A 27,392-nucleotide genomic window follows, 5' to 3' on the forward strand; every position below is an offset into this window, starting at 1 on the left:
AGTACAGATCATGAAAGATTTAAGTTTCTCTGGTGGGTGATTTAACTGTGATGGGTTTTCTTCTCAGTGTGTTAACAATCTGCCTTTCAATGAATCTCGAAGCAGACTCGAAGCTGATTAAAAGCAGCATAAACTATAAATAATATTGTGTAAACACTACCAAAGCAGGACTTTCTTTATTACTCAGTTCTTACCTCTAAATCACACCAATTGCATTAAATCTGACTGAGAGAGACATGTTCTTCTTGGTTTTGGCCAGCAGAGAAATTTTACCTGAATTGCAGACATATAGGTATGGACCAGTTATTCTCTATTTTTTAAATTTATGTCCACACTTTTATGATTTTTGACATATATACATTTATTATATAACTTTCATAACTATATAATTTGTGGGCTTTATTTAAAATTTGTTGTAATGATCCACTTTCAGTTACGTGCATATCATTTAATGTCTTGAATTAATATTTTGATATTGGTAACATTTAAATCTAATATCAAATTTTGAGAAGACTCCATTAAAATACTATATACCTGAATAAAACATATTTGATATGTTCCCCATATTCCCCAAATAACCAAGAAAAGAAAAGTTTTTCAAAACGAAGATGGTCCAGAGTTGAATGGTGAAATACACAAAACATTTAGGTAAAGAGCATGTCTTGCTTTATTCCTAAGAACTACTTTGTTGATTTTTATGAAGAAATAAAGAAATCATCTGCATTCATTTTTATATACAAAAATCTTATTTATTTTTAAATGCAAATAAGAATTTGTAACAATACAAATGCAATCTGTTAACTCCATACACATGTAAACTTTTATTTTTTATTTGCAACAACGCAGAGCTCTACAAAACCTACTATAGCAACTATAAATATAATCGGAAAGAGGTTTCTGAATGTTCTTATGTTCTTGTGGACTTCAAAGGTATTTCCTTGCCCGTCTTTCTTCTGATTGCTCAAAAAGCAATCAATGTTGAATCTTAAGAAATTTGTTACTAATTTAGAGTCTCAAAGTTGCACTGCCACATTTCCATGTATCAAAACACTAATCCCATTGAATTTTACATCTTTTGTAGAGGATAACATTAGATAATTACATGGAAATGCTATGGATAATTACTTTTAAAAGCATGGAATGGCCAACAAATGTAAGATGTGATTGTCGTTATGTATTTAAAGCTGAAGAATTAAAAACAAATATTTGTCATTAAAAATAAACAAATAAAATTAAGGACAATAAGGATTTAAAATTCATTGGAAAAGAATGGTAACTCATGGGTTCATACTGATAATAGAGAGCTAGCTAGAGAAGCAGAGAAATGGGGCAGGAGAGAAAGTTCTTTCTCTCTTAACTTTAATTTAGGTTCAGGCATATATGTAAAGCTTTGTTATATAGGTAAACTTGTGTCATGGGGGGTTGTTGTACAGATTATTTCATCACCCAGGTACTAAGCCTAGTACCTGATAGTTATTTTCTCTCATTCTCTCTATCCTCCCACCCTCTACCATCGAGTAGACCCTGGTGTCTCTTCCCTTCTTTGTGTCCATAAGTTCTCATCATTTAGTTTCCACTTATAAGTGAGAACATGTGGTATTTGGTTTTATGTTCCTGCAAAAGACATGATCTCATTTTTTCTGATGACTGTGTAGTAGTTTGTGGTGTATATGTACCACATTTTCTTTAACCAATCTGTCATTGATGGGTATTTAGGTTGATTTGATTTCTTTGCTATTGTGAATAGTGCTGCAATGAATATTTGTGTGCATGTGTCTTTATGGCAGAATGATTTATATTCCTTTAGGTATATACCCAGTAATGGGATTGCTGGGTCAAGTGATAATTCTATTTCTAGCTCTGAGGAATTGCCATACTGCCTTCCACAATGGTTGAAATAATTTACACTCTCACCAGCAGTGTATAAGCATTCCCTTTTCTCTGAAACCTCACCAGGCAAGTTCAACCTCAGAGCCTTGATGAAAGCTACAGTAAATTTCCCTATAGGTGTACCCCTTCCATTAGCTTTGAAACCATTGTGTTAGACTTGGAGAGTCTTCACATTTCTTAAGTTTCTCCATGAGAAGTATAACATGAGATTGGCCAGTGGAGAAAGCACAGAGCATCTACAGAGAACCTGTCAGTGACAACGGGGTAAGGAGGGGAATAAAGCCTAAGCCTGGAGGAACAAACTAGAATCTCAGGCAAAACAGACTTCAGATTAAAAAATCAAAATAAAATAAAATAAAAAAGAGGGGGGAGCAATCACTCCCACTGGTCAGATAGTGTGATACCAAAGAGGAGCAGAGAAACAAAGAATGTCTAGTACCTGTGCTGGAATCCAGCTGCAGCTACACATCTTGAGTCTCCAGAATCCGTGTAAAAGGGACTGGCAGGTGGGCCACCAATATGATGTATGGTAACGTAAGTTTTCCAAATGTAACAGATGATAATGATTGTCTAGAAGTATCAATTTAAAAATCATTATTTATTTATTTATTTATTTATTTTTATTTTTGAGACGGAGTTTCACTCTTGTAGCCCGGGCTGGAATGCAATGCCTCAATCTCAGTTCACGCAGCCTCTGCTCACGGGATTCAAGCGATTCTCCTACTCTCCCGAGTAGCTGGAATTACAGGTGCCCATGATCACGCCCGGCTAATTCTTTGTATTTTTAATAGAGACAGGGTTTCGCCATGTTGGCCAGGCTTATCTTGAGCTCCTGGCCTCAGGTGATCCATTAGTCTCAGTCTCCCAAAGTGCTGAGATTACAGGCGTGAGCCGCCACACCCAGCCTTAAAAATCAAAATCTCGAACCTCACTTTCACATCTACTGAGTTACAAATCTTAAGACAGACCTTGAAAACAATGTTTTTTAACAAGTGAAAAAGGCGATTCTTATCAGGCAAGCAATGGAAATGCTGCTGGAAACAAAGGTATCAGAACATAAAGAGTTTAAGTGTGTTATGAGCAAATTCAAAAGAAAAGAAAGTGGATATTTGCTACCATACTTCAATGTTGAGTAAAAATTTAAATGGACAGCAATGCAGATCTGCAGCCTCTTCTTCACAATTCCAAAATTCGTAAAATTCGACATTGATTTAATACCAAAACCTGATCTGCTGCAGATGCTGCTGGTAGTGTTATATAATATGCACTGCATTCACTGTACAGTATTGCCTTAATTAAATCTGCAAAACACTGAATTCAGGAAAACATTTGCTCTCGAGGCTTTTGGATAAGATTATGCTCCTATAATTATGCTAATAGCAATAACTAATATTTATTGAGATTAACTATGGTACTGGTCATTACAGAAGCTGCATTTTATTAATTATTGTAATAATCCTGTGGTGTTGATTGTGCAGTATTAACATTCCTCATTTTATAGAAAAGGGAAAGTGAAGCGTTGAAAATTTAAATAACTTCAATGCTCAAGGTCACATGGCTTATAAAATGACAGCGAAAGGATTCAGTCCTAAACTCTGACTTCATAGTACACATGTCAACCATGCGATTATTCAAAACAAGGCCCAGATAAAAAATAAAACTGTTCATTCTCCTGTGTACCCAGTGATATACAGATCGATAATAAGTATGGCTTGTATGTTGTACTGCATTTGAGAGAGCAAAATGAATCATAGGGCTTTTTTCCCTACATTCCTTGTAACCGAGACAGAACAGGATGTTAAAGGAACCAGAGCCGTCACTATCTGCAGAATACTTCGCAGGCCATCCTTATGCAGCACAGAAGCAGAGAAACGGCTCAGAAATGGCAGGTCCTGGTTTCCGTGGGTTGCTCAGAGTAGGAAATCATCTCTGAGACAAATGATGCAATTAACTCAGTGCTTAGCTTAGGTTGTTGATTTTATCTAGTAAAAATAGAGGCCAGGCCATCCCTGAAAAACTGGGCATGAATAACTGAAACATTCAGCCCTGTAAGTTTACAATATGACTTCACGTTGGAAAAGCACCTGGAAATGGACAAATAAAATATTCTGAAAAATCTATTCTCTGTAATAGCTCCTGCATGCGAATCTCCCCTATACACTCTCACGTTGGTGACTGCAGAAGCATCCACATGCTCATATACACACACATTCAGACAGGGTCCTAGTAAAATATATGCCTGTTTCTGACAAGAAACGAGAACCAGCTTCATCCTTTCATTTGTAGCCTGGGAGATCTAAATCTGTAACCTTTGAAGTAGGATATAGGAGGAAGAAAATACTAGAACTTCTGTTTATGGGTTTTTTTGTGTGTGTGTGTGTGTGTGTTATTTAAATTTTTCATTTTCAGTTTTTTACGTGGTGAATAACATATTAGTACAGTGATTCATTCTCATTTTAACTATATACACTTTAAAAAGGGTAGGAAAGAATAAAGTTTGGCATCCACTAAGCTAGATAAAGAAACAAAGAATGTTCTTTTATTTTTTTGAGACAGTCTCGCTCTGTCGTAATGGTCTGATCTCGTCTCACTGCAACCTCCGCCTCCTGGGTTCAAGCCATTCTGCTGCCTCAGCCTCCCGAGTAGCTGGGATTACAGGGGCCCACCACCATGCCCAGCTAATTTTTGTATTTTTAGTAGAGACAGGGTTTCACCATGTTGGCCAGGCTGGTCTCGATCTCCTGATCTCAGGTGATCCACTTGCCTCAGCTTCCCAAAGTGCTGGGATTACAGGTGTGAGCCGCCACGCCTGGCCCAAATGAATGTTCTTATTCAGTAAATAGATTGAAAGAGTGAGATAAATACACATTATCTGGCATTCCGTCTACAACATTTTCAGATTGAAGCATCACACAATAGCTAATGCTTGCAGTTGTGTACAATAGGCTTTGCATAATTCCAGAGCATCTTTCACATCATGGTCATTTTAAATCTCTATACTTACTCTATTTTTCTGCAAATGGCAGTGAAGTGCCTCAAAGGATGCCTTTTCTTTTTTTTTTTTTTTCAGTTTATTGGTATTCTTTTATTTATTTATTTATTTATTTATTTATTTATTTATTTATTATACTTTAAGTTCTAGGGTACATGTGCATAACGTGCAGGTTTGTTACATATGTATACTTGTGCCATGTTGCTGTGCTGCACCCATCAACTCGTCAGCACCCATCAACTCGTCATTTACATCAGGTATAACTCCCAATGCAATCCCTCCCCCCTCCCCCCTCCCCATGATAGGCCCCGGTGTGTGATGTTCCCCCTCCCCACACCCACTGATCTCATTGTTCAGTTCCCACCTATGAGTGAGAACATGCGGTGTTTGGTTTTCTGTTCTTGTGATAGTTTGCTAAGAATGATGGTTTCCAGCTGCATCCATGTCCCTACAAAGGACACAAACTCATAAAGGATGCCTTTTCTAAGTGTCTGAGATAGGGGCAGGACTGGTTCCCGTGCAGGGCATACCAACTTCCCTGTCGCTCTCAAACCTGTGCTTCTGTCCAGATATTATGAACATGGGCTCATGAGAACATATATGCTGGTTCTTCTGCCATGTTATATCTTCTCCATTCCAGAGAAACAATGTTAGACTTTGTTCATTGCATCGTTGAAATCAAGATTCACTGTATTGACATTTCCTTAATTTACTGATTTAGTGATCGTAACAAATAATGAAGAAGAAGAAGAAAATGATGTCTTGCATGATGTAGTTTTAGTGAAACTACCAATTTAATTCACTGTTTTAGAATTGTTCCTGGGAATTGAGCAAATTTATTAGTTTGCAGTGTTAGGAATGCGCCATTAAAAAAAAAAATGTGACAACTGGCCATCATCAGTCTTCTGCACTTCTCTAAATTTATCGTGTTTCTGAAACCTCCCTGTATTGGGTGTGATTCTTCTGGGTTCACAAAATTAAACTTACTTTATGAGGCTTGATGCTTTCTTTGTTGTAACTCAGATTTTAATTCTGTTCTGTTCTCTCTTTTCCAGTTTGGTGAGGCATCTTTGGAATGGAGGCAAGAAAATGGAAATAAAGAAATTCTATCTTTTCTCTCATTTATATACATTAATTCAATGTCTGCAAGTAAATGGGGACATTTTTTGAATGGTGTTTTAGTTACATCCTGGGTAAAATATGTTTACTCAGGTAGTTAACTGACATTGTCTCTTAGACACAGAGCTTGACATTTTAAACATTGTCTGACACATCTTTCAGATTGTGGACATCTGTAGAGAGCAAATACTGTACCCTCTCTTTGCTCTTTTTCCTAAAATGCCCATTATTGTATAATGCAAAATATTATAGTATATGGTCAGTATAAAGGTTAACTGATGTTTAATAGTCACAAGAAATGTTTACTTTGAAGAAAGAAATGCAAACATTTAGATAAGTAACATAATGGGTTTTCTGCTAAGCTAAGTTGGCAAAACGCTTTGTCATCATATTCAACAAGAAATAGTTATTGTGATCTCACAAGAGACTTTCTGGGATAATAAGAATGTAAAGTATTTTGTTATGGAAAATGCCCATACGAAGTCTTTAGTTTTTACATTCTGTGGTTTAGTTTTTAATTTATGTGGCTTAGCTTTTAATTCATGTTCTCATCCACAGAAATTCTGTGCAGAAAAATACCTGTAATCAAATCCTAGCTTTGTCATGTAGCAACCATGTGAACTTGACTAAATTGCTTGACTACTCAGAGTCTCAGTTTTCTCATCTATAATTTGGGAAATATAGTGTCTTCCTCAAAAGACAGATGTAAGGATTAAAACATATAACTTACAAAGGACACTTAATATAATTTCTGATACCTACTATGTGAATAGAAAATTTATATCCATGTTTATACTAATGTCTAGGCACCTTTCTCTGTGCCATCTCAGTAAGATACCGCTTTTCCATCTCATTAAATTAACCTTCTTTCTCTGGTTTACGTGATTACAAGGAGATCCCGTGCTCAGGCCTCCAATCACCTTGTTTCTCCTCAGACTGCAGGACACCTTTTGAAGTTAATTTCAGTTCTGTTTTAGAAAAAGCAGATATCAAAAGAAAGAATAGGGTACATTCATTGGATTTTATGTTTCTTGAATTATAAAAATATTCTATGAGTATTTTCTCAGTCATAGTACTGGGTTCATTTAAGAGGAAAACATATTTAAAAGAATTAATCCAAGTTAAACAGAAACTTCTTAATAAGCTCCCGTTAGGCGGTGCCATGTGTTGCAAAGGACTGTTATTGAGCATTTATATAGCAGCTTGCTTTACAAAGTAGTTTATAATTTATAATTAGTAATTTATGGTTCATAAAGATACCTTGAGCTAAATTTGTATTGTTATCTCCATCTCTTAAATGGAGAAACAAAGGTAGTTAACTAAAGTCATGTAATATGTCTAAGACCAAAAAGGAACTACCACTGAGCCATTACTTTTCCAAGAGGAGATATGATCTTCATCTCTTTCTCACAAGGACAAAGGAGAGGTAAAATAAAACAGTAACACCCCACTCATCATAGTCACATTACAGAGTCACTGTTATGGGTGCTTATTTCTTTAGGGTAATCGGCTAATATTTGAATTTTGCTTTTTATACTAGATATGCAGAGTCTTTGCCTGGCTCATTTGCCTGCATCAGAAACATCTTTCACAATAATCTAAGTGAAATAGGGAAGTTTCTTTCCAAAAACAAACCTTTTCATCATGTATCCCAACCCTTACCACTCTGCAATTAGCAGTGCAATCCTTGTAAGCAGTAGTTTAAGGGGTGCGGTGAGGAGTGAGGTACTTCCTGCAGAGGTCTAGAAGTCCCCAAATTGGTCTAGGAGCAGCATCCCCCTCTTCCTCCCTCACAAATTGGTCTTTCCTGCTTCAGAAAGTCTAGTGCATAAGGACATTTTCTGTCCTTGAAAGTCAACTCTTAATTACCTGTGAACAGAATTTCTCATTAATTAACTTCATTCTCTTCCTCATGCTATCCAAATTAATTTCCCAGTACTCCAAAATGCCATGTGCCCAAGGTTAGTAAAAATATGTAAACATATTTCAGGAAATAAAAATATGTTTACTTAATGTTCACAGCAATGGTTTGTGTTTATATTATGTATTTATTAATATATTTATATACAATATATAATATAAATTCAGTAAAAATGACTACATTATATATTATTTATTTATATATTCATGTTTATTATACATAATATATACATATATAATATATAAGCATATGCAGTAGGTATATTCACATATGTAACAATATAATATACATATTGATTTATAAATAAGCATATGTACTTGTTTTATAGCAATAAATGATAATAAACATGTATTTTTACTATGTGAACATATAGTATATAACAAATGTATATATTATATATAAATAGAATTTTTTACAGAACTGTATATTTTTATGTAAGTATATTGGTTTTAAATATTATGGATAAATTTATGATTATTGAAGCCATTTGAAAACAAGTTTCAGGCATCATGACACTTAAAATACTTCCCCCTTAAACATGGCATATATCTCCTAAGAATAAGGCCATTTTTCTATGTAACTATATTACAATAACATAAAAGCGTAATAATAATTCCTAATATAATACCCAGTTTATATTGAAATTTCCTGAATTGTGACAAGAATGTCTTTGATAGCTGTTTCTGTTTTGTTTTGAACCAGGAATCAGATTGGGTTCAGCTCCTAGATTTAATTCCAAACTTATTTGACCACCAAACTCTCCCCTCCTTCAAAGAGCTTGATGAGTGTGTGTGGTTCAGCATACCTAGAGAATCAAGAATGCAGAGCATTGAATAGTTTCTGAAAAATGTCCATCCAACACAAGACTGGTACACAGTGTGAATTAAGTAACAAATTGTCAAATGAACAATAGGTTGGAAAAAGGTCAGCCAAGGAAGCATGACAAAGGCATTGCTCATTGGGCAGGTGCAGCACTGGGAGGAGAGAGTAGGTAATATGAGGTACTATGAGATCAGGTGATGGCACCAGGCCTACATGTTTCCTTCTTTACAATTTGCCCCTCTGATTTCATGCTTGCATTAGACTAAAATACCTGTATAGTCAATTCCATAAACTCAAATGGATATCCACAGGCACACACATGCACACACTCATACAGAGGTGGAGTGGAGAAGAAAAAGAGAGGAAAATAAATAAAGGAAGATAGGAAAGGAAAAATAAAGAGAAGAAGGGAAATAGTACTTTTGTTACCCAGTGTTTCAAGTTACCAACAAAGCCTCTAGGACATCAGCATACATACTGAAGAGTTGCCAGTAAATTTCAAAGTAAGCGGTTTTTTAAATTCTGTGAATTAAACTCATAAGCACTTCCTCTCCTACTCGAAGAACAAAAGGCTAATCAAGGAATAAAGAAAGGACTTTCAATATGAAGGCTTTTGATCAGACTTTTATCTCTAGCCTAGGTAAGGTGATAATAACTCTGATATCTCCTGGGGCCAGAATATTGATGATGATAGATTAGACACACTATGGCTGCATTTTCTCTGCAACTCTATGGTTTAATACTTTTGTATTTACATATATCTAGCAAATAATCCTTCTGAAGGTTCTTTGGATTATCTCTAAAGATGGATGGTCTTTCACCATAAGGACTCAGTAAGACGGGGCCTGAAAGCACCTAGCCTAGGGTCTAGCACAGCACAATGTGCTTAATAGATGTTGCCTTATATGATGAATGCTTTTTTCCCTTGAGTCACGTCTTGGGGGAGTGGGTTGCAGTATATGAGAAACAAACTATGATTCTACTTGGTAGGAAGTAGAATACGAAAAAGTGACAGAGATGCACAGGTCTCCTGTGACTCGCAATTCAACTTGCATCAAAAGAAGTGGTAGGGATTTTTTATGGGAAAATGATCCAAGCCTTTAACCTGGTAAATTTCACTTTGAGTCTTTAGACTATTGTCGTCAAATTTAAAGAATTCTTTAAAAATGCTTTATGTATTCCTTCTTGTCATTTTTTTTTTCAATTTTATAACTTTATTTGAGGTATTTGACGATCAGCGATTAGTTCTCATCCACATTGACTGTCTGTAGATTTTTGAAAGTGGTTAACAAGTATACAAGTAACCAAAGTATAGGGCTTATTTGGTGAATCTTCATCCTCATTACCTTTTCTGGACAACCACACACAGATTCGATTGGGGACTTTCTTTATTCCTTTGGCCCAGACAGCTGTGTTGAGCCTGGTATCAATGCGCACATCTGGAGTTCCCATCTCTTTCGTGGCAAATTTCTGAATCGCTTTGAGTGCCCGAGGACCACTCTTCTTGAAGCCCACTCCATGGATGCGCTTGTGAATGTTGATGGTGTATTCTCGGGTCACCACCTCGTTGATGGGAGAAAGGCCCTTTTTATTCTCTCCACCCTTCTTTGTGGGAGCCATTCTGCCAGGTCCAAGTTGGAAAGGAAGAGCGTGAGGGATTCCTTGTCATCGTTCTCTGACTGTACAAGAGTTACAGTATGACTACTATCATGTATCTCTAGAAGGTCTGCAAATAGGGTAAACATTATTGCATGCTAAGCGGTATTTTAAGGCTTTAATTCAACTCATCTTGAAAACAAGTAAGCAAGTTTGACAATAGGTGTTTAGAGTGTGGTAAATTTTAAAAAAGAATTTATCAATCAAAGCTTTAATAGCATTGAGTTAGAAAGCATGTCTTTCAAGACTGAAATTCTTAATGAATTTGGTCTTAAATTCTATCTTGCCAATCAATTTAATGTGAACATTCATATATAAAGCCCATTTTATTTCTGATTTATGGCATTAATCCAACTCAATAGGGAGATCTAGTGGCCCTAATCACTTTTAGTAAGCTTTATTTAAACATCTTAGGATGATATGTTTCTCAGATAGCTGCCATATCCAGTCTCCATTTGCACCAATATGCTAAAGTAGTATTCACCAGTTCCAATAATACACCTTTTTGTTTTTCCAAAAGAACCCTACCAACAGCAAATATAAGCATCCCATTCAAGTTCACTTGTAAGGAAAACAAATAGCAATATAATGGCTATAAAACACCAGGAAGAATACAACTTGGAATGACTTTCGAGAGAGCATTTCAAAATTCTAGCTGTCAGTAACTTAGTAATCTAAATTGTTTGTAAGGAGATTTATTTATTCATTCTATAACACATATTGTCCCTTTAGAGAAAATTTGGAAAATACAGAAAAATAGAAAAAAATGCAAAGAATAGTTGAACTATTTTATTGTAATTTTTATCTTATCTTAAATATAACTTAAAATGAAAGTCATTCTTGCAATTTTGTAGAGTTTGGAATACAGGATGGGGAAAGGCAGAAGAAACAAAGAGAAAAGAACAACATTACAGAACATTATGGAGATAAAGGGCATACCTAAGAATGAGAGCTTTGCCATTGTATGTTGTTCTTTACTCGAAATACTCTTGCTATTCAAGATCTGGGCCGTGCTTGGCTGTAATCTTCCATTCTTGCCAAGTGTGTGTGGTATTCTGGGGATGTGGACAAATATCCACAGGAACTTGGCTGAGACCTACAGATATATTTTTACCTCCAACAGCAAACAACCAGGGCATTAACTTGCTCTACCATTTAGCACTTTACATTTGAACCACAGCAGGCCAGTTTAGTGTGGTCCTTTGTGAACCAAAATTAGAGTGTTATAATCTGCCTTTCAGGCTTTGATTTTTTCCAAGATTTATAAAGAAAGACATCATAGAATTTAGAGATAAACTCTCAGAGATATAATTCCTTTGCTTAATACATAAGAAAAACTTGACTTCAGGGGAAAGCACGGGATGAAAACCCTAGGATTTAATTAGCTGTGAAGCTCTGGGCAAACCACATAACCACTCCGAGATTCAAGTCTCCTCATCTGGAAATTGATGAAATTGACCACAATAAATTTCAAGTGTCATTTAGCTTTCATATTCCAATAACTAATTTTGTGATTTTATGAAAGTGGAAAATGTAAGTAGTTTTTGATAAAATTCTTCATATGAAACTATGGAACTGAGAATTGTTTGCTCTGTGGTCAAGGCTTAATGACTTAGGCTACATTGGAAGTGGCTATGCTATATCAAAGGAGAGAGAATACAGTAATTAGCCCTGCCATGTCTAGTCTGGGAAGGTATTGATACAAGGTAAAATGGAAAATAGGATATCCCATAGAATAATTTGGTACTGTTGATACCTGCCCTTATTTTCTCTCTTCTGATAACAATTGAAGGATGGAGGGATTAATGGATAGCAAAAGACATGTCACCTTCAAACAAGCATTGATTCTTCACATGTTCATAAGGAGTAAGAGTGGTATAAATAATAGCATATATTGGAGACCTTCCTTCGACAATTATCTGGGTCATTACTGTTGAAATCATCAAGTTCATGAAAACAAGGAAAGGAAAGAGGGAGAAATAAAATAAGTAAGAGCACATCACATGTTATTTTATGTAATACATGGAATTCGGAGAGGTAACTGGTAATAGGCCCATACTTAGACACAATAAAATTGCAGCTCCCAGTGGTTAAAATAATTTGCTTATTTTGCCATAAATAGTTAAAAATAACATCTAATGAAAATTCAGAACCTGAAATAGTTGTGCCTAATTTATGTTGACTATTCATGTTTTAGGAATCCCAATCTCCCAATTCCTCAGTTACTCTGGCCCACCAGGCCCAGGACTTGCCCTTAGGCATTTCCAGTTCCAAAACTTTGCACACAGTTCCCACTCTCTGGGATGAATTTGAACCAACAAAACCTACTTCTTCTAAGAGGTCTCTCCTGATTATCCAGCTGTCAAGGGCTCTCTCCCTTTTCTAAACTCCAACAGTACTTGCTGTGGGTGTTCGCCATTTGTCACTTAACCTTTAGGTTTTGTTTTATTGGTTCTTTCCTCAGTGCTAAGCTTCTTACTTTTCCATACACCTGTGTGTCCTCAAGAGGAGGAGAAGTGCTTGGAAAAGTTAGCGCTAAGCCTGCTGCAGGTATGTTTCTCCACTGGCATCTGAGATTAAAGGGACTTATGTTCCACTTTGCATGGTTTGGAATGGACAACAATGGGCATGATTCTTTCATTCTGCCATCCTTTAATTCTCCCTAGAAAGTGATCCAAATTTTTAAAGAAGAAGAATTGAGCACTATCTGCAATCCCCAAGATACACTTTGCTGCTTAACTCAACTTTGAATGAAAACTCGGTTGAAAATATTTTCTTCCTTCTGTCTTTTGAAAATGTAAAGATCAAATGGAAAAAGACACAGGTCATACATATTCACCTATTCTAGTCAATGATTTAAATATAAACACTTCACAAAGAACCAAAAATGAGGGAAAGCATTGATTAGTGAACCTTGTACATCCTGTTTAGAGATCAAAGGGGCCAATGAGCAGGGATCAAAGTAGGGGGAAATTCAGAATGTAACACCCTTGCGAAGCGACGTTTCTCACGATGTGGTATGGCTTAATCAGAGCCACTCCATTCAGCAGCTGCAAAGAGGAAAAGGAAAACAATCCTGAAAATTATTAATTAGGTAAGCTTATGCTCTGTGTGCCTTTCATGAAATAGAGCCATTTCAGCAGCTTGTGCCAGCTTTCAGTAAAGAGGTATTTTTGGAGAAGACTAACCTGTGCTGCAGGTAGGTTCCTTTTAGAAATGATCACAAAAGCACCTTGTTGCAGCAACCAGACAACCACACCTAGCTTGACTCAGTCTGCAAAACTCTCATTACACATTATGAGGCTAGCTTACACCACAGGAATATGCTTCTAAACTACTTTGTTTTCAAAAGGTTAAAAAATTCCTTAAAGCAACCAACTCAGAATGTTCCAAAGATTTAAGTAGCAATGCTAAACATCTGAATAATGTTTTACAGTTTTCAAAATGTTTTCATGCATATTATTTTATTTGTTAATCATAACCTTACTCAAAGTTAAATAATCTGCTGTTGGGACATAAAGTTGGTAATTAGCAGAATAAGGACACGCATCCTAGTCTTTTGAGTGTAGTGATACTTCTACATATGCCAGGTTATAAAATACAAAATTTCAGAAAAACATTAAGGTTGGCAATAGGAATTAATACAAACAGTAAGGAACTTGGAAAGGAACAATAAGTGAATGGAAGAGGTACACTGCTTGGATCTGAGCTCTAGCAGGGGAATGATAGTGATATTTTGAAAACCACGGGCTGGGCTCACGCCTGTAATCCCAGCACTTTGGGAGGCCAAGGCAGGCAGATCACAAGGTCAAGAGATTGAGATCATCCTGGCCAACATGGTGAAACCCCGTCTCTATTAAAAATACAAAAATTAGCTGGACATGGTGGCATGTGCCTCTAGTCCCAGCTACTCCGGAGGCTGAGGCAGGAGAATCGCTTGAACCCAGGAGGTTGCAGTGAGCTGAGATTGCAATTGCACTACTGCACTACTGCCTGGCGACAGAGCAAGACTCCTTCTCAAAAAAAAAAAAAAAAGAAGGAAAAGAAAACCACTTCATATCTAAGTCCATAAATTTTAGACTCTGTGCTGACCAATCATCATCTTCTGTAAATGCATTCTTTTCTCCATAGTGCATACAGTTGATTAGGTTTAAACTTTTGTTATTTATAATCACATTCCAGATATACCTTCCTGAAGGGCACTCAAGTCAGCAATTCCATTTACAGATTATCAATAAGAGTGGGTTTCCCCTGCAAATGGCTTATCTCATTCATCATTCTGCTTTTCTCCTAATTTTATCTTAATTTCACTTTTGGAGGAAATCTTGCCATTGCCCTCATTATCCATGGCTTTTGTGACTCAGTTATTAATGTCACTAGCGTTTTCCAAAATTTGTCTTTGTTTCTGTTTTTTTCTTTCTGAACGTATTTTTTAAATATTCTGCTTCCTCAGATCCCCCTTCCCCATTTCTTCCTCTTGCAGATAATTTAGTATTGCATTATAAGAATTCTACACTCTATGTCTTCCATTTCAGAAACTTAAGGTACAGGGTTCATGCTTCACTTTTCTTCAGAGTTTGTGCAATCAACTCTCTATGTCCATTGTTCCCACTTCTGCCATGCTACCATGCTGCCAGGATACCATGATCACTTTTTCTCACTTAGTTTTGAAACAAATTCCTTTTTCTGAGACAGCATTAGGTTTCCTCATTACTTCTTGCACCTCCCTTGGGAAGGAAGTGAAGACATAATAAGAAACAGCCAGATATATTGGTTTCACCATAATATGTTGCATTGGAGTTCCCCATTGCTGCTGGATCTTTCCCCCATGCCGATGTTAAGGATCTACATCTTGAATAGTATAGCAAGTATAGCATCGGTTTCCTTTATGTGGTCATATAGTATGTAACAATTGTTCTCTTTATTCAATGGCTTCTTGTATGCTTCAGTTTACCTGATCCTGAATTTCTGTATAGTATGTATTAATTGTTTTAGAGATCTGAGAAACCAGAGAAGTTTTCTGAGGACATGCTGTTACACTCATTGTGAGGATGGCAGTGGTGGCAGTGGCTCAACTGTCCAGTCATTTAGCAGCTCAGTCACAGGAATTAAGAATACCTCTAGCTGTTCTGCAGTGGTTTCTACAGAGTGATGAAGTAATGAGAGATACAGTGGTTGGGATGTGAGATTTTATGCTCAACTATAAAGGTGAGGAACATAAGGATGACATATGGATCTTTCTCTCTTTGTTTCTTAACATGGAAGAATGCACACCATCTGCCTCAGCTGGAAACTATTAGTCCAGGAAGTTTGACTGTCCTAGAAATTCCCTGTGGACCCACATGACTTGTCTGTGACTAGCTATTTTTTTCCTGTTTGTTTTAAAATTATTAATTTTAATTATCCTATATTTTTAAACTTATTTTCTTTTCTTTTGGGTGATACAGTATATCTTAATACTATGTCTTAATACTTCTTTTTCTTTGCTGTCCAATTACATTGACTTTTTATATTTTGTTACTTTTTGTCACTTCTTTCTCATTTAATTTTTTATATCTAAATTAACACTTTGAACTTTTCATTCATCTTTGTCCATTTTTCTCTAGCTGGTTTTTCTACATTCATTTTAAAATCTCACTTGCTTTGTTGTTTATTTTTTCTTCTCTAACTTAGCAAATATATATCAGTCACCTACTATATATTAGATATTTATTCCTCATATATTTTATCAGAAATAAGATCAGATCTATCTTAGACATTTAGCACCAATCTACCTTTTTCTCTTTCTCATCCCCTGGCCAAATCTGTTCCTATTCAATAATGTATACTTTAAAAATATATTCCTATATAAATTTTTAAGTTTTATCCTAACAACTTATCAATCAGTATTTGTTATTCTACATCATAAATCTCAACTTTTATTTTTCCGTGATCTGTGCATTGATATATGAACATCTGAGATTACAAGTGTCTGTATTTTTTCAATCCCCTTCCAAGTTTATTATTTCTTATGTGTATTACTGGATCCTTTTAAATGTTCCCTAAATTTTTTCCCTGCTCTCTTCTGGTGGTATTGTTGCTTCTCAGTCAAATTGGCATGAATGTTGGTATCCACGGGATGCTACGTTCTGGATATGTGCTTCAGAAACACATCATACATTGATATTGGTCATTCGTTGTGTGTCAGTCACCCTTGGTATATTTATTCTTTCTGGATAAATACTAAGTTTCTTAGAACTTAGTGGTAGCTCTTCTTTATTAAGCTGATTATTTATTCATTCAGCAAATGTTCCTTGAGTGACTTTTGTATGTAGATTCTGTAAGAGGTATGTCACATTTATTCCTTATAGATATATCTTATATGCCAGTGACTCTGTTCTCTCCCTCTTCTGTGCACACCGGAGTTACTACAGGAAACCTTTGTTTCTCTTTCTCTCCTTATTCTATATCATATTATTTTACTGAGTGTTTTCTTGTAATGGTTTGGAGTCTTGACTGGGTAATCAAACACATGGTTTCCTGACTTCTTTTCTAAATTATGTTACTTTTATTCTACCAAGCAACTCATTGTCTTTGTTAAACCAAAATGTTAAGAGGCCTGTCTCATCAAGCAATGTGGACACATAGCTGGTACTTGCTGCAGAAGGAAGACAAATGTGACACATTCCTTTAAACTGTTTGGAAATAGGCCCCTTAGTTTCTATATATTTTTTTCTTGGTTAGTGTTGAATCTCAAATGAAATTAGCAAGCTTTGTAACTCCTCTTGATAGCTCTTCCAGAGATGACCCTCTAAGTGAACAATTCTCACTTGTTTGGTTCAGGCTTTGATCTTCTGGGGTTATAAGAGTTTGCTTTATATATAAGCCACTCCCTTCTCCCTCTATCCTCAACTGTTTCCCTCCACCAGGCAATGCACAGTTGGTTGGCAACTGCCAGCAAATGACACCAACTGCTACCAAACTTCTATCTTCACAGAATAGCCACTAGATTGCAAGAAAATTACTCACCTTTCCAATTCTCTAGCTTTTGCTGCAAGGACAATTGGCATTGGTTCATTACTAGGTTCATTACTCTTTAAATGTTAGACCTTAGTATGAAGGAAGGTTAGTTCTAGGATCTGAGTGTTTGAGATCAGGTGATCTCATCATCCTAGAGAGAAGGTTTAAGGAAAATAAAGAAAATGCCATCAATTATCTTAAATATACCGGAGGAAATGTTCTATGTTTAAATGGACATATGATTTACTTTACAGAACCACTTTGCATTTGGTAAGAACTGAATAACAACTTGTTGGAAGTTTGTTTGAATGAACACTCAGCATATAATATGGTTGAGAGATTTTATTTATGTCAGAAAGTCCAAATATACGAAATTCAAACTTATTTTTGGAAATTCAAATGCAATAGAATCACCAACATGTACTGGTAATTAATGAAAGTGGGCAGCTCAGTTCAGGCAATAATTATTATTGATAATAACTGAAATAAAAGGATTTTAAGTATAGTGCCAATTCTTCTTTCTTGCTTATTGCATTATTAATATTGCTATGGACACCAATATTAAAGAATCATTTTATTTAAGTTTGTAGTTGCGAGCTCAACTACTGAAACTTCTCACTTTAAAGAAAAGCCTTCTCAGACCATCAATATTTCACCATGTCAAATTATCATAGACTGTCTCAAAATTAAAGCAATTTCACTCGGTCACTATTTTATTGATAATTATTTTACTTTAGGAAGATACTCTCTTTGGGGTGTTAAAATTATTTTACATAATTGATATAATTATCAATTATGATATAAGAGAGTTTATATAAATTGATATGAGAGTTATATATAAGATATAAAATTGATATGAGAGTTGTGACCAGAGCTTATATGTCTTCACTAGTTGTATTGAATATTTTGTGAAAAATTTATGTGATTAAATAACTTTGGAAATAAATGCATCTTTATCTTGGAGACACACTTGGTTTAACCTAGTATATCAGTGTCACAACAGAATTTTAAAGATACATAACTAATAGTTTTCATGAATTATTCACTCTCTTGTTTCTTTTGTCACAGACACTTCATATTTTAAACACATTTTGAGGATACAAACTAATTAATCTTTTTGTTTCAACCAGTCCCTAGTATGAAATAACTTGGGAAAAATTTGTGTTCATAAATACTTGTTTTCGAAATTAACATCTATTTAGGTCTTTATGAATATATGTGCCTTCTTTGCCACAATATAATTTTCTATCAAGTAAACCTTTAATCCAGTAAGTATTGATTTACCACTCACTAGTAAGCCCTACTCTCTGAGCCTCAATATCAAGCATTTACACATTCAAAATGATTTGAAAAATCTAATGTTAAAATTAAGAACAAATGTAGTTATAAATGAAGAATACTGTATCAGGAATTGGGATCTGGGTTACAGTCCTGGCTTTAACAACCTAATTACCTTGAGTAAGCTACTTAACTTTCTCCAACATCAGTTTCTTCATGCTTACCTCTAAAAATATGTATCCAATTTCAATTTTACTATGCAATATGGGGTGAAAGGAATGTCACTTACTTTATTTCACTAAGTAAAATTTACTTTGTTTCCACATCCCTTCCTAGAAAGTAGGCAGGCATTTAAACCATCACCATTATTGGGGATCCTCATCTCCTCATCCTCCAAGGTTGTATGAAAGCCTGGAGTTCTTAGGTAATTCAGAGTATTCAGGGAGGAGCTTCTATCTTTGCCCAGAGTGGTCAGTGATGAAATGCTCATTGCCCAAGATGGTTAATCCCTTGAAGGCAGTAGCTCTGTTTCTCTGGGGGTGGAAGTGGAGCATATGAGATTTTCCCTGGCTGGAAGTCATGGAATTTCTGGTCTTGCTGCACACAAGACGTGGCACCATCATGCTCACTGAGGTTCTGTCATCGCCTCAGGGAGTACGGTGCCCAAATACTTTAACAGATAAAATTGCCCTAAGCAGGCTAGGCGCGGTGGCTCACGCCTGTAATCCCAGCACTTTGCGGGGCCAAGGCAGGTGGATCACCTGAGGTCGGGAGCGTGAGACCAGCCTGGCAAACATGGCGAAACCTCGTCTCTACTAAAAATACAAAAAGCAGTCGGGAGTGCTGGTGCATGCCTGTAATTCCAGCCACTCTGGAGGCTGAGGCAGGAGAATTGCCTGAACCTAGGAAGTAGCTGTTGCAGTGAAGAGAGATTGTGCCACTGCACTCCAACCTGGGAAACAGGGCAAGACTGCGTCAGAGAGAGAGAGAGAGAGAGAGAGAGAGAGAGAGAGAGAGAGAGAGAGAGAAAATAAACACCCTAAGCTGTCTATATCAAATAGATCATGTTGGGATATTATGATTGTTCCTGGATGCAGCTATCAGGAAGAATGTAGACAGGTCCCCAGAACCCAAAAAACTCACAGGCCTTTATTTCCATTGTCTTTGGAAAATTTTGCCCACAGACCAGGACCTGTTGCTTTTTTTCATCTGTCCATGGGCAGGCCTTTCTTCCCCATCCTACCTCCTTGCTGAATGGCCCTTTTGAGGATCTTTAGGAACTCAGTGCTGGCCTTTCTGTTCCATAGGTATGTCTGGAAATAATGAGATCCTAAAAACTAATAAATGTTTTGTGAATAAAATCCTTTTAAAAAGTAAGTTTTTGTTTTTTGTCTTTTGTTTTTGTCTTTCCCATACTCATTCACCTGGTTAAGTATTATAGTTAGCGGTATCAAAACAAAGGTGTATCTGAAAGAAGGTAACTGTCCTTGCCTAGGGAAGTCAGAAGTCTCAGATTATTTTGTAGACGTGTCTCGTTTTCTCAGGCTATATAAGTGGCTTTCAATTCTATCTTATACTCAATTTTAATATGTAGTTATGTCTTTATTCCTCAGTTCTCCCTCCTGCCAGACAAACTTACTTGGGGCCTATTTGAATCCACTTGAATGTATCCTCTGTTGCATTAGAAAAACTAGAAAGACCAGAACAAGTTAAGAGAGAGTTGTTGATATGGTTTGGCTGTGTCCTCACCCAAATCTCACCTTGAATCATAGCTCCCATAATTCCCACGTACTGTGGGAGGGACCCAGTGGGAGATAATTGAACAATGGGGACATTTTCCCCCATACTGTTTTCATGGTAGTGAATAAGTCTCACGAGATCTGATGATTTCATAAGGGGTTTCCCCTTTCACTTGGCTCTCATTCTCTCTTGTCTGCTGCCATGTAAGATGTGTCTTTCACTTTCTGCCATGATTGTGAGGTCTCCCCAGCCACGTGGAACTGTGAATCCATTAAAACTCTTTTTCTTTATAGATTACCCAGTCTCAGGTATGTATGCCTTTATCAGCAGTGTGAAAACAGCCTTATACAGTTGTACTCTCTTCTGTACTAATCAACCAAGGTTTGGAATCATATTTTATTTTCTAGACTGAATAGTGTGAAGATTAAACTGGTCCATATCCAGGATATAGCTATATGGATAGTAAAATATTTCTATTTGAAATGTGAGAAATAGTTAATTTGGAAAATATATTTAGGGAAAATTATAATCGTTCTCTTGTTCTATGTATTGTCTCGTGCATGCGTGTGTGCATGTGGGTGCACATGTGTGTCTCCAAAGGCATTATTTAGTTTCACTCTGAGATATTAATGGCAGACATTATAGAGTGAAAATTTCAGCTTCATAGTAAGTGTCAAAGTCAAATAAAATACAGATGAATCTCTGAAATTGAAACATTTTGTTGGGGAAGAAAGAATTGCAATTCAGGGCATACATGCAGACTGGATGGTCTTTGACATGTCCAAAGATCAAAGAGAAGGTTAGAGGTTTTATTAAAAAAAAAAAAAAAAAAAAAAAAAACAGAGAGAGAGAAATGAGGCCCAGCACAGTGGCTCACACCTGTAATCCCAACACTTTGGGAGGCTGAGGCAGGCGGATGACTTGAGGTCAGGAGTTTGAGACCTGCCTGGACAACATGGCAAAACCCCATCTCTACTGAAAATACAAAAATTAGCTAGGCGTGGTGGTGTGTGCCTGTAATCCCAGCTACTTGGGAGGCTGAAGCAGAAGAATCTCTTGAAGCCTGGCGGCAGAGGTTGCAGTGAGCCAAGGCTGTACCACTGCACTCGAGCCTGGGCTATGGAGTGAGACTGTCTCAATAAATAAATAAATAAATAATAAATAAATAAATAAAAATATTTGTATTGCTCTTTGAGAAAGTCCATTGGCACTGGTGAGGTTTTGAAAAATGGCAAGTTTAGATTGGTAAGTGACAGACGTGAGTAAAATTATTCTTAGAATTGCAGGATGTTGTTTCAGAAGCTATTAGATAAAACTGGTTTCAGGTTATAGCAGGCAGTTTCAGCAACCAGGCTCAGAGAGAATTACATTCTTCGATCACTGTTATTGTGCCCTGAGTGCTTTTCCCCCCAGCCTTTTGACTCTGTTTCAATTTGGTATAACAAAAATGACTCAATTTGTATGATCAACTTTTTCAATAAGGAAATACATTCTGTCAATTATATTTTCTGAAAAGGAAGCAGACAGGCTTCCTAAAGTAGTCCATTTTCTGTCCTTGAAGATCTTAAACTGGATTCTCTGTACTCATGGGCCAGATAGAGTACAGAAGTGATTCTAGTATTGAATCCGTAGCTGTACTCCATGGCCTCCAAAGCCACATGTCACCTCCTGCGTCTACACACACACACACACACACACACACACACACAGACACCATCCATTAGATGCCCCCCTAACCCTTAATTCTAAGATATCTAAAAATGCTGGGCCCATAGATAATTCTCAATCATTGGATTATAAATGATTTGGAGGGTTTTTTTAAGACTATGAGTGTAAAATATAAGCATTTAAGTCATTTTGATGGAAATATGATGATGATCTGGATAATTATTATATTACTCCCTTCTTTATCTCAACTCTGTTGGATTGATTTTAAGAATATTTCCTTGATCTTTCCTTCATAAACCTGAAGTTAATTCCACACAGACTTCACACAGAATTAATGTTTAAGTTTTGTTCTGTGCTGAAATCCTAATAAATATTCCCTACCAGTTTCAGAATTTCAGTCTGCAAAAAGATACAAGTGACTGGATATCCTGATATATGCCAATTGTACCCAGCAGTTTTTTTGTCTTGTCTTTTTGGAAATCCTGGAGCCCAGATTTCTTTCTTTGCCTTAAGTCTTAGTCTAGGTGTTTTCTGTGTTTTTTTTTTTCCTATTCTGTTGCTCTTATGTTCTAAAAATGGTCTCTCAACCTTTTCCCAGTTACTTTCCTTGGTCTACAAAGCCAAAGGGGAGGCAAGAAAACATATATATTATTGGGTGGCTTTCAGATAACCATAATGCACATCTTGGTGCCCTCCCCTACTCCCCATCCAGTGACCTGGAACATAAGCCAAGTAGATTTTAGCTGAGGTGAAAAACTGTGCATCAGGTTAGGTAGTCCGTTGGCTTTCTCTGCCTTTCAAATTAAATTCAATTCTTCTGTTATATTTTAAAATAAAATAGTCCTTACTGACAAAGTAAAGCTGTGTTAAACCTCAGACCAATTAAAACCACATGAAAATAAACTCACTCCTGGTATTGGTAAAAGGGATCAGGCTCTTTTTGAAAAAATAATGTGGTACTTCTTGAATATTCATTTTAATGCTTATGCATAAAGGCCCAGTAATGTTCCCAGAAATATTCATAATACCTTTCTGATTTGGCTATATCTTGAGTTAGTTACCCAGGGACGCAAAGATTGTGGTTTGGGAGACCATCTCCTCTCTTCGCAGAAAGCTAGTGAGGGGTAGGCAGAGGAGGGGAGGTGACGAGTGAATCCCTCCAATGATTTACTGGAAATTCGTTCTCAAATTTTCAGGCCTGGAAATTGGGTTTGTTATATTCATCACTTAGTTGAACTGCATTTTTATTTTCTATCAGTTTGCATTTACTTCTTCCTTACGTAGTGTCTGAATTATATTCCTTGCTTTTAATGTTTATTTATTAAATACCATTTAGAAGGCACAGTTATATGAGAGGAACTTACAATTTTATTTCATATTTCACAGTTAAAAAATGGCAAATATGCTGCCACATACATACATTTTATTTGAACTTAACATTTTTGCTGTTTTAATTTGTGATTTGGACCACTTTTCTTGAAAGCAAATGGACTTTAATAATAAGAGTTTATATAATGATATACATGAGTACATATTGTTGTTTTACTCTTATACTGTCCTTGGCTTAAAGATAAAAATATGTAATTATAAAGTATACATTATGTAGTTTATATGCAGTTTTTTAAACTATAGAAAGAACTATATGTTATGCAAACTTCTAAAATGATCCCTACTTCCTGGTATTCATGACCTTGAGTAATCTTCTCCTATCCATTGTGGGCTGAACCTAGTGACTTGCTCCTAATTAACAGAATACGGCAAAAGTGAGAAGATGTCCTTTCCATATTGTTTTAAAACCTCATGACTTCTGCCTTGCTAGCAGATGCTATCCCTTACTAGATTTGATGAAGCAAGCTGCCATGATGAAGAGCCTCATATTTCAAGAAACTGAAGGTGGCCTCTATTCAAGAGCCCACAAGGAAGTGAATCTTATCAACAACCACGAAATGAGCTTAGGAGCAGATCCTGCCCCAGTTTAACCTTGAGATAACTGTGAACATGCACTAAAAACCTAATTGCAGCCTTGTGAAAGGTGCTGAGCTAAAGGATCCAACTAAGTTATACCTAACTCAAAGAAACTGTGAGATAATAAATGCATGGTCTCTTAAGATGCTAAATTTTGGGATAATTTGTTACACAGCAATAGTTAACTGACACAGACTATATCCTTACCCATTGCTTTAGTCAGTCATAGCTTCTTTCAGGTCTCCTGGGAGATTTTTACTCTCTTTTTTTCTTTCCAACTTTTATTTTAGGTTCAGGGGATATATGTACAGGTTTGTTACAGGGTAAATTGCACGTTGCAGGGGTTTGGTGTACACAGGTACTGAAGTTATTACTGGATAGGTAGTTTTTTGGTTCTCACCCTCCTACTACCCTCCATCTTCAAGTAGGCCCCAGTGTCTATTGTTCCCTTCTTTGCATCCACATATACTCAATGTTTAGCTCCCTTTCACATAGGTGAGAATATGTTGTATTTGCTTTTCTGTTCCTTCCTACATTAATTCACTTAGGATAATGGCTTCCAGCTCTATCCATGCTGCTGCAAAGGACATAATTTCGTTCTTTCTTATGGCTGCATAGTGTTCCATGGTGTTTGTGTACCACATTTTCTTTATCCAGTCCACCACCAATGGGCATCTAGGTTGATTCCATGTCTTTACCATTGTGAATAGTGCTGCAATGAACATATGAGTTCACGTGTCTTTATGGTAGAACGTTTTATATTCCTTTGGCTATATATCCAATAATGGGATTGCTGGGTTGAATATTAGTTCTACATTCTTTGAGAAATATCCAAACTGCTTTCCACAGTGGCTGAAGTAATTTACATTCCCACTAGCAATGTGTAAGCAGTACCTTTTCTCTGCAACCTCATCAGCATCTGTTATTCTTTGACTTTTTAATACTAGCCTTTCTGACTGGTGCGAGATGGTATCTCATTCTGATTTTGATTTGCATTTCTCTAATGATTAGTGATGTTGAACATTTTTTCATATGCTTGTTGGCCACATGAATGTCTTCTTTGGAGAAATGTCTGTTCATGTCCTTTGCTCATTTTTAATGAGGTTGTTTGTTTTTTGCTTGTTAATTTGTTTAAATTCTTTATAGTTTCTGTATATTAGACCTTCGTGAAATGCAGTTTACAATATTTTCTCCCATTCTGTAGGCTGTCTGTTTACTCTGTTGATAGTTATTTTTGCTGTGCAGAATCTATTTGATTTAATTAGGTCCTATCTGTTAATTTCTATTTTTTGTTGCTACTGCTTTTGGAGTTTTCATCATGAAATCCTTGCCAGGATCTATGTCCACAATGGTATTTCCTAGGTTTACCTCTAGGGCTTTTATAGTTTTAGGTTTTATATTTAAGTCTTTAAATCCACCTCGAGTTGATTTTTGTAGATGTTATAAGCAAGGAGTCCAGTTTCAGTCTTCTGCATATGGCTAGCCAGTTATTCAAGCACCATTTTTTGAACAGGGAGTCCTTTCTCCATTGCTTGATTTTATCGACTTTGTTGAAGATCTGGTGGCTGTAGTTGTACAGCTTTATTTGTGGGTTCTCTAACCTGTTCCATTGGTCTATCTGTCTGTTTTTGTACCAGTACAATGTTGTTTTGGTTACTGTGGCCTTGTAGTATAGTTTGAAGTTGGATAATGTGATACCTCTGGTTTTGTTCTTCCTGTTTAGTATTACTTTGGCTATTTGAGCTCCTTTTCTGGTTCTATATGAATTTTAGAATAGTTTTTCTTATTCTTCAAAAATTGTCATTGGTGTTTTGATAGGAATAGCATTGAATCTGAAAATTGCTTTCAGTAGTATGGCCATGGTAACAATATTGATTCTTCCTATCTATGAGCATGGAATGTTTTGTTTGTTTCATCTCTGATTTCTTTCATCAGTGTTTTGTAATTCTCATTGTGGAGATCTTTCACCTCCCTGATTAAATGTATTACTAGATATTTTATTCTTTTTGTGGTTATTGTGAATGGGATTGTATTCTTGAATTGGCTCTCACATTGGTGCATAGACATGCTACTGATTTTTGTACTTTGATTTTGTATCCTGAAACATTTCTGATGTTATTTATCAGATCTAGGAGACTTGAGGAGTGACTAGGGTTTTCTAGGTATATACTATCTGTGGAGAGAGATAGTTTGACTTCCCCTCTTTCATACTTGGATGCCTTTTGTTTCTTTCCCTTGCCTGATTGCTCTGACTAGGATTTCCAGTACTATGTTGAATAAAAGCAGTGAGAGTGGGCATCCTTGTCTTGTTCTTGTTCTCAGGGGGAATGCTTCCAGCTTTTACCTGTTTAGTATGATGTTGGCTGTGGGTTTGTCACAGAAGCCTCTTTTTATTTTGAGGTATGTACCTTTGACACCTAGTTTGTTGAGGGTTTTTAGCATGAACTGGATGTTAAATTTTATCAAAAGCCTTTTATGTGTCTATTAAGATGATCATGTGGTTTTTGTTTTTAGTTCTGTTTATGTGATTATCACATTTATTGATTTGCATATGTTGAACCAACCTTGCATCCCAGGAATAAAGTGTATTTGATTGTGGTGGATTAGCTTTTTGATGTACTGTTAGATTTGGTTTTTTAGCATTTTCTTGAGGATTTTTTCCATCTATGTGCAGCAAGGATATTGGCCTGAAGTTTGTGTGTGTGTGTCTGCCAGATTTTGCTATCATAATGATGCTGGCTTCACAGAATGAGGGAAGAATCCCTCCTCCTCAATTTTTTAGAGTAGTTTCAGTAGGATTGGTACTAGCTCTTATTTATACATCTGGTAGAATTTGGCTGTGAATCTGTCTGGTTCAGGGATTTTTTCTGGTTGGTAGACTTTTTATTACTGATTCAATTTTGGAACTCACTATTGGTCTGTTCAGGGTTTCTATTTTTTCCTGTTTCAATCTTGGAGGTTGTATATTTCCAGGAATTTATCAGTTTCTTCCAGGTTTTCTAGTTTGTGTGCATAAAAGTGTTCATAAAGTTTCTGAGGGTTTTTGTACTTCTGTATGGTTAGTAATTTTATTCTCTATTCTAAATCTTTCAATCCTGAATATGTAGCCAGTTTTAAGTGCATAACATTTTATCCCCACAAGTTTAAATATCTATTTATATTCTTTTTTTCTATCTTGAGACAGGATCTCACTCTGTTGCCCAGGATGGAGTGCAGTGGCACAATCATAGCTCACTGCAGCCTTGACCTTTCTAGGTCCCAGCGACCCTCCCACCTCAGCCTCCTGGGTTGCTGGGACTACAGGCACACACCGCCACACTTGGCTAGTTTTTATATATTTTT

General features: G+C 36.3%; 1 pseudogene; it reads right to left on the reverse strand.

Moving 5' to 3' along the window:
* Nucleotides 1–9,935: 9,935 nt before the first annotated feature.
* On the reverse strand, nucleotides 9,936–14,242 carry LOC101007694 (annotated as a pseudogene).
* Nucleotides 14,243–27,392: the final 13,150 nt, after the last annotated feature.

The sequence above is a fragment of the Papio anubis genome, chromosome 11 (genome assembly GCF_008728515.1).
Source record: "Papio anubis isolate 15944 chromosome 11, Panubis1.0, whole genome shotgun sequence".
NCBI lineage: Eukaryota > Metazoa > Chordata > Mammalia > Primates > Cercopithecidae > Papio > Papio anubis.